The sequence below is a fragment of the Lactuca sativa genome, chromosome 3 (genome assembly GCF_002870075.4).
Source record: "Lactuca sativa cultivar Salinas chromosome 3, Lsat_Salinas_v11, whole genome shotgun sequence".
Classification (NCBI taxonomy): Eukaryota; Viridiplantae; Streptophyta; class Magnoliopsida; order Asterales; family Asteraceae; genus Lactuca; species Lactuca sativa.
Genome location: NC_056625.2, coordinates 128,883,815 through 128,893,710, shown reverse-complemented (window position 1 = coordinate 128,893,710; position 9,896 = coordinate 128,883,815). Strand labels below are relative to the sequence as shown.

The window sequence follows — 9,896 nt, the reverse complement described above, 5'->3', positions numbered from 1 at the left end:
ATAATGAATTATTGTTTTATATTACAATACATGCTACTGAAAAACAAATGTGCTTGTATATGTCCAATACATGATTTCTCCCGAGGTAGAAATAAATCTAAATATGATTATGGAACTGCACGACTCTGAAACCCATCATCGATTTTAATCGGATCTTCTAGATCACATTGGACATGCTACATACATATTATGGATGACTACTTGATTTTAATTATCGTTTTAATTAATGTATTCATAATTTTAATTCTCATATTTAGGATTTTAATTCACTACAAGAAAAATTCAATTTAGCTACGGAAAAATTCCATAGCAAAAAGTTGAAATTCCGTAGCTAAAGTTGAATAACTACGGAATTTGCTACGAAAATTTTCACTTAGCTTTCGTTGCTTTTTTCCTCGTAGCAAAATGTTTAGCTACAAAATTGTAGTTCCGTAGCGGTTTTGCTAAGACAATTTCTACGGTATCTATTTCGTTGCAAATTGAGTTCCGTAGCAACTTCTGTAACAATGTTTTTGTAGTAAATTCCGTAACAAATTTTCCGTAACCAATTTCGTAGCAATGTTTCCGTAGCAAATTCCATAGCAATATTTCTGTAACCAATTCCGTAACAATGTTTCCGTAGCTAATTCCATAGCAATTTTTCCGTAACTAATTCCGTAGCAATTTAATCGTTGCCAATTCCGTAGCAGTTTTTCCATATCATTATTCAGTAAATTTGGTTATTCAATTCGACTATTTATATCAATCTATAAAAATACAAATAATATAATACTGAAAGTAACAAAGTATTTTTATAGAAACCAAAAGAAATATGCAATAGATAAAAGAAATACATATTTCAAAAAAAAAGTACACATTTACATTCTGAACATCTTTTTCTTTATGTGGATGATTTATAATTTCCTTTTTCTTTTTCACTTTTTATTTTACTTGACCACCATCTTCACCTTCACTATGTGTTTGACCTTTCAGCAGCTTTCTTCTTTCAACTTTTGAAACATACTCTTTTTCACTCACTGTTCCTTCTCTTCTTCATTATTATTTTTAGATTTCATTTCTAAAGCATCAAGCCCGTATTTTTTCGCTGATGTGGCACCAGATTTAAGCTCAAGAGCTTTCTCAAGAAGATCTGAAAGTTCAGGAGACACAGTTGGAATAGAAACTTCTTGAGAATTGGTATTATTGATGCTAGAGGTGGTAATTTCACAAAGCGAACCGACTTCCGAGGTTAAATCCATTATTTTTTGGTTATTTGTTGATAAATTGGAAACATTTACGTGATATTCTGAATCGGGTGATTCGTTCTCAGAACCGGAATCGAATAATTCTTTGAAAGGCTCACTATCTTCGGAATCATTGATTCCGCCCTCTTCACCCCTTTCTCTTCTTTCATTCATATGAGACCCCAGTGACATTTCATCCAACCAAAATACAATGCCAAATCCCGGAAGATATTCACCAGTAGCAGTTGTATTGCTGACCTGATGATGGTATACCAACTAGTAAAAATCTTTGAGTTCTATGCTTGACTATGGTAAACCTACATCATAATTCCCAAAATACCCTCTTAACAACATGCAAAATACCAAATTTAATAGCTTGTTGGTTGTTACTTACTCTGAAATATCCTGCTTGATTTAGTGTTAAAGGAGGTACAGGGTTATCAGGTTTGTGATTTTTAATCACAGTACTAGATGATCCATGTAGTTCTGCATGGACATACCTGTTTTTTTATCATCAAAAAGTTTAAAATCAACATAAAAATTTATCAACAAATAGCATAGAAACAATATATACTCACAAATCTCCTTTTGACATGTAACGTTTGACTATCATTTCATTTTGTTGAGCATCACATCCACTAATAAGCAAATAATTCTCATTTCTTATAAACCAATTGAACTTTTCAAACCAGTGCACTTTTCTTATCTATGAAATTGTTGCAACAAATATTTCCTGATGATTTCACCATAACCATAGTTAGTACAAAAAAATAAACTTACAGATTATTATAAATTACATGATGGTAATTTACCTGAGAAAGTTGTTGATGTTTCTTATTTTCAGTAGCCTTAAAGGCCTTTGCATGAGATGTAAGTGTCTTTTCTTGTTTCTTTTTTTGCTCATACCACATTCAAGCATTCGCATGTGCAAAAAGTGCTATATCGATTTCCACCTAATTTTTTTTACTGAAATGTGCATAAAAATGCCATCATATGCTTTTGACATCTTTAGAAGTCTTGAAACTGATAATGGATTCAGTTATCAATTGTTACAACACCAATCTATATATATCCGGTGCAATTAATCCATTATACAGTTTACGGTAGTAAGAGATTCTTCATTAAAGCAAAATAATTTAGGCCCGAAAGGCTACTAAATAAGTAAATATTAATCTATCTAAATAATCTCATCATTCATAGACCGAAGAAGTGTTCAGTGATGATTAATGAAATCACATGATAATAACATCGCTAAATTCATCGAACTTCTTAGATTTTTTCTCAAAATTTGAAATGAAATCCAATTTATATAAGATAAGAGAATAATACAAAAAAGGAATAGATCTTTGAATACCAATGCCTGGATCGGTATCAATGATGATCTTATCAGAGTCCCCACCATTGCCATTCAACATCAGTGGTGCAGAATCCATGGTGCAGAATCCAAGAGAAATTAACCGGAAGAACGGGTGCAAAAAGAGTCGAACGGATGATTTAGGTTTGGGAATCTGTAGAGCGATTACTCTCCCAATTCCTTACAAGATTTATTAAACATATTATACTATAACATCGCCGAAGAAATTACATATTATAGCTTTATAACGACAACTTAATATGCAACATTTAACTCTTATTCAATGTGCATTGAATAAAAAATGATTGTTTAACAATTTTAACACGAATCCGATGTATAAACCTAACTCAATTAACTTATTAGACTACAATTGAAGTAATAGTGTGTGTGTGAGAGAGAGAGAGAGATAGAGATAGAGAGAGAGAGAGAGTACCATTGTAGCTTGAGGTCGGTGAGAATAGAACGATTACTAGATTGGATATGATGGATCAACTCTGCCCCTGCGCTCATAGGATGCTCTTTTTCATCCGAGATCGCCTTATGTTGCTTCCAAATGTGATATATATGATTTGGGGAAATGTTTCTGAAAGAGGGAAAAGGGGGAACAGGGGAAGGGGGTATCTGTATTGACGTAATGAGCGTATGAGCGATGATTTGGGGAAACTGCATCATGTAAGTAATTAATCTTTTCTTAAAATGTATAAATTTTTATAAAATATATATAGTTTTTATTTATTTAAAGTAATACTGTATATAGCTAAATCGTCCCGTATACTTACTATATTAACTAAAATAACTTATATGCTTAATCAAAATTACTAGTTTGCTATCCGAGATTATTTTGTATCATAACCTTTTTAAATTACCATGATATTTTTTTTATATATAATATTAGTAGTTTCTCTTTAAAATAATTTTATATATTTTGCTATGGACACATACTTCGTAGCTACTTAACAACGGAATACATCGTAGCTAAATAGCAATGAATTTTAATTCCGTAACAGTTTTGCAAATTCGAAAACAACCGTATACACAAATAACTATGCTCAATAATTTCTTAACAAATTCTATAGTAAACTAGCTATATAATTTAATCATGTGGCAAATTTTCGTAACAAAATAACTACCGGTTTCAATTTCATAGCCATCTTACTACGGATTTGGATATCGTAGCCAATTCTCTAGCCAAATAGCTACGAATATTAATTTCATAACAAGTTTTGTAGCGAATTAGCTACAACCAAAAATTCCATAGCATACTTTGTAGTAAAATAGTTACGGATTTCGAGTCCGTAACAACTATTCAAGGTTTAGCTACACAATGTAATTTCGTAGCCATTTCTATAGCAAATTACTTATGGCCAACCATTGTGTAGCATATTCCATAGTAAAATAACTACGGATTTTGATTTCGTAACAACTTTACGTAGTTATTTATGATTTAGCTACGGAATGCACTTTTGTAACTATTTCCGTAGAAAAATAGCTACGACAAGTCATTCTATAACATATTCCGTAATAAAATAGCTACGAATTTTGATTTCGTAGCAACTTTCCGTAGCAATTCAAGATTTTTCTTGTAGTGATTCTCGTTTTGTAGTTTGTGTTTTTTTAATGAAATATTTTTATCAATTTTAATTTTATGTATTTATTTTTAATTTAATAAATGTTTAAAAGCTTTTTAGAACAAAAATGGAAGGGTTATAAATGTTAGAAAGATTAGTTCTTTGCTTTGAGAATGATGGAAAAAAAAAAGAAAAAAAAAACTAATACGACATCAATGTGGCAAGAGGGTTGAGAGATTTGGGAGAAAATGAGCCTCTATTCTTAGTGTTTCATGTCCAACTTGTATAATTTTTTCCATCATTTTAACACCATAAAAGTTGTAACGTCCGCAAATTCAGGTTACACATAATAAGTAATACTCATTAAAATTAAAATCTTTGAATAGGATAATCTATAGTCATGTGCACTGCAGACTATATAATACAAGTTTCGTTTTAAGGAAAAATATGAAAAATCAGCAGAATCGCCCGTAAATCATAGATATAAGTATGCCAAAACATATATATATATATATATATATATATATATATATATATATATATATATATATATATATACACACACACACACACTACATATTTAGAAAGTACACAACGTCCTGAACCCGAAAATATAAATTTCGTAGAAATCTGACTCCGTATGAATTAGATATGGTTTTTATAAGATATAAAAGTCATTCGGGTACAACAAATATGTGACGTAAAAAACTACGAATAGGATGATTGACTTTTAGCGAAAGTCATCAAAAGGAAAAGCGTAGTACCCTTTAACATAAGAATTTTGAAAAAACAGCATACCAAAAACGAACGTACGAGAGAGTTATGATTTTAGCAAAATCATTTAATCATATAAAAAATATGGACGAAAAATAAAGTATGAATTAGCCGATGGAGTCTAAAGGAAAGTTGTGTCGTCGAGATCTTTTCGGGGATATAAAGAACGTCGAAAACGGAGCTCTTATGAAAAAGTTATGGAGTTTTCAAAATTTGTATTTTACATGGTGCGTGGTGTGCGACGTGTGCTTCTAGAAGGTGAAAACATTGGACCATAAAGAAGCTGACACATGACACAAATAGGTTGGGGAGACGTCGCCTTAAAATGTGCGACGTGCACCCCATTTGCATGTCTTACACCCCAAAATCGGCTTTAAATAGGAGGCCAAGCCTCATTCTTTCTCCCACAACTTCCCAAACACTCTCTCTCGATTTCTTTCAATTTTAGCCAATTTTCTCTTAGTTTGAGTCTTTGGCAAAGCTCTGTCATCCCTAAAGTAGTAGCAGCTAGCGAGTAGAAGCTCTACTAGTGCAATTTCCTAACTTCTGCTATGAAGAACCTCTATAAATAAGCTACACTCTAGTCCTTTCAGTGTAATTTATATTTATAGTCACAAGTCGTTATTATGAACCTATAAATAAGATTTATTAGTGATTACAAGTCATAATATTGACTGATCTATTTTCGGAAGAGGTGTCTAGAATGGTAACGTTGGCTTGGTTGTTAGATTTCAAAAAGGCTATACGTCGAAATGGTCCTGCCTCCCAACTTTTCTATCTGGTTGATCCTTACTTGATAGATCTTGATATAGACATTACAATTAGTGAGGAATCTACACTATAATTATTATAGTCACCAGGATTATAATACTAGACTAAGGCTTAGTTCTTTCTTCATCTAGGTCTTCCGAAAGTATGAAGTGAGGTGCTACCGAAATCGCCAGTCACCCACCTAAGTCAAGTGAGTGCATAGTCACTTTCATGAACACGATCTAATACAAGTATTGAATTAAAGTGTTAAATATATGTTGGGAATCGTATATGAATTATATGCTTATTTCCTGATTTATATGTTAATATATGTATATATTGTGTTATTTATGAACCAGATAGGGTTCTATTTTATGTTAGGATTAAATAGATAATATCACATAGTAGTTCAAAAGTAGAATTGCTGAGAAGATAAAAGAATAATCATACATAATGCTTTGTAAGCAATATAAATACACTAGATATAGGTTAGTGTCACTCAAGAATAGAGTTGGTATTAAAAGTTGGTTACATGCAATATAACTAGTCTAGGGATAAACTTAGACTTGTGGAAGGTACCTAGTTCAATTTATTTTGATATATGGTAGACTCATTAGGAGACTGCGTGTAACCTAAGAACGGAGTGTAAAGTTATGTTCTGTGACACTTTTAGGTGTCGATGTACGGTAGGTCCGTATGGGAGTACAATGTAGTATTCCCCTTGGGATGACCATATATGGTGGGTCCCGATCAGACAACTGTAATGGTATGTCTGCTTATTGTTCGATAACCAGAAATGGTAGGTTCTGATCAGACAATTGCAATGGTATGTATGCATATTCTTTGTGACTTACATAGGTCAAGGAAGCACCTAGTTGTGTAGTCAGTCTTTTAACGGCTCATCAGGCGAGATAATTTTTCCCTAATAATCATGGCCTAAGATCTGTGATGATCGGTAGGAATAGATATGTAGGATTATAAGCCTATATGGATATAGTATGGTAACAGTTGTTTTTGCAGGTCTGATAATTAAGGAATATTATAATACCAATAATGTGGGAATGAAATTTGTATGTATCTCACTAGGTTTCCCCAACTTAACCCACTTATTTTATATGCATCACATGTATCAAGACTTAAGCTACTAAACCTTGGTTAGGATGATGAGTGATGAATAGGCAACCTGCAATAGTATTCAAGACCATCAGGTCTTTACGCTGTAACTTATGTATCTGTATTGATTATGAGAACCTTAGGGTTTTAACATTTTGGAAACAAAAAATTTGTAATTAAAATGATCTTTTGTACTGGGATTTTCCTCAAATATAAATAAATGATTTTTAAAGCCTAAAGAAAAGTTTTAATTGGTTCTGAAAATTAGATGATGTTACAGTTGGTATCACAGCATTAGTTTAATCAAACTAGGTATTTGTAGGATTTCTAGACTTAAACTTAGAGGTTATGGTGAGGTGTGTATCTAGGATAGTTTAGGTTGTATACCTGAATAGACACACGCACTAAGATATTTTAGGGTATAGGCCTTAAATTATATTAAGTGCTAAATATATGTAGCATAACGTAAGTTAAATACCTTATTTGTTATATTATACACTAGCATGCTTTAGAAATGCCTTATATGTGCTAAACGATATGTATAGCATGGCATAGGTTTTTTTACCGAGATTGCTAAGTACTGGAGAAGTAAAGGTCTGTTGCTGACCTAGTATTAGGAAATTTTAGGTCTTTATAATTCTAAACGTTTAATTACGGTATTGGAACTAACATATAACTTTTCAGAGTAATAAGGAGGATTTCGCGTCTAAACCTTGCATACCTATATTTCGTCTTGGTATGCTAAATGTCTGCTTGGGTATACAGAACGTCATAACAATCACAAGGAGCGGTAGAGTCGTCAATAACAAAGGAGGCCCAACACCTCAAAAAGTCGGAGCATCTGTTGTTCAAATCCCGATGAATGAAGCTCGGACAATGATGCAAGAAATGATCGATTATCAACAACATGAGTTTATTGAGCTCTTAGCTCAGGAACTAGCTAATGTTATAGGAGGAGCATTAGTAGTAATGGAACAAGTAGACAACAGACTGATTCCTTCGCTTTCCATGATGGTCCAGGAAGGAAATAATGATGACTCGGAAAGTTTTCAAGGACCAGAGCAGCTAGAGGTCCAGAGAAATAATGAACCCAGAGGATACTGCAAGTATAAGGATTTCATGACTTGCCAGCCATCATCATTTAATGGGAAGGAAGATCATGTAGGATTCATGGATTGGATTTTTGGATTTTGAGCATTCTAAAACTCCTAAGGTGTACATGCAACCTTAAATACCTTGGATCTATGTTTTCTCTATTATATATGCAAACTTGAATATTCCAAGGTATTAACCTAACTAGCATATAATCATATGTTACTTGCATAATAAAACTAGATAGAATTACATACCTTTTTCCTTGTGGTTGATTCCTTATAGCTTTAAGAGCCTAGCACCAATAATGTGAATGCCTCAAGTGGAATCACAAATCACCAAAACAACTTGGAAGAACTTTGAGAGAATATGGAGCTCACTAAAATCGGCCACCATTTCTTTCACACACACTAGTGCCAATTTTGTGAGCCAAGGACCCCTTTATATATTATGGAGGATTAGGGTTACATCCATGTCTTCCGCACTAGTCCTTTCTGTTGGAATAGTGTCTAAGGCTGCAACTATATTAGGCAAGTATTTGACCCGGTTGTGCATGGTCCTTTTGGGTTGCCTTCACCATAGCAACTTGACAGGATGATTTATATGAGAGAAGGAATATTATTAATATATTATGAGAATAATATAAGGAATAATAATATTATTTGATTAATATAAGTCATAAATTAATTAAGAATTAATTTGGTGACTTAAAGAGATTAATTAAATAAAGGGGTATAAACTTTCAATTGTATGATAGTTTGACTTTGGGCTATAAATCACCTAAGGATAAGGGGGGACGAATTCTAGGGCTTTGGATAGGCTTAGATTTCGTCCAAGGGCTTATCTATTAGGGTATTGGATTGCTTAGGGCCTAAGTTATCCAATTAGGGTTTAAGGGTGAAACCCTAGGAGCCTTACAAGTATAAATAGACCCCAAGGGTCAAGGGAAATCGGCACTTGTGCTTAGAGAAGAAACCCTGGCCGATTTGATCCCCTCTCCTCTCTCCTAAATCATCATCTTGCTAGTTGGCGTTTGTAAGCCATTAGAGGAGTGACGATTGTGACTCTAAAGCCTCAAGAACAAGAAGATCAAGCAAGTGATTCAAGGTAAACTTCTAATCTCTAATTTCATATTGTTATTATACTCTATTAGCCATTAGAAGTCTTGGATTCAATGTATGTTCAATTAGAGAAACCTAGATCCAAGCATTAGGGTTGCATGTGCACATAGGAATGTTCATATGGCTAAAACCCATCAGTGGTATCAGAGCCTTGATTGCTTTCTATTGAATTGATGCATTGATTGCTTGTTTGTTGCTTGAGAAATCGTTTTTTTTCCTCTGCCTGATGAACTCGGCGAGTCCCATGGTGGTACTCGGCGAGTAGACTCAACTCGGCGAGTCCATCTGGGTACTCGGCGAGTTCGAGCGCCAGAAAGAGGAAACTTCGGGATTTCTTGTTGTTTATCTTTGAGATACTTGCCTTAATCATATTAGATCAATATAAATATGATTTTATGATATATATATATATATATATATATATATATATATATATATATATATATATATATATATATATATATGAGTATATTCTTGACCTAATTGAAGATATTTATCAATTAATAAAATATTTATTTCCTTATGTGATAATTGATTGATTATTTTAATTTAATTGGTAAATTGTTTTGCAAGAAATCATTAAATAAATCAAATATGGATAATTATGTAATTAATTGTTAATTTAGATTATTTGTTATTTGATCCCCTATGTTTTAAAAGGTTTAAAACTTGCCCTCAAGTTTTGAAATTTATGTTTTGTAATTAAAAGTTTAATTTGGACAATTTAAATTTCAAACCCTAGAATTTTTACAAGTTTAAAATTCAACCCTCTAATAATATAATATTACAAGATTATATATATATATATATATATATATATATATATATATATATATATATATATATATATATATATATATATATGTATGTATGTATAATTAAAATGCTAATCTTACCGTTA

At 32.3% G+C, this 9,896-nt stretch overlaps 1 pseudogene; it reads right to left on the bottom strand.

The window, feature by feature from the left end:
* Nucleotides 1-912: 912 nt before the first annotated feature.
* Nucleotides 913-2,656, bottom strand: LOC111885113 (uncharacterized; annotated as a pseudogene).
* Nucleotides 2,657-9,896: the final 7,240 nt, after the last annotated feature.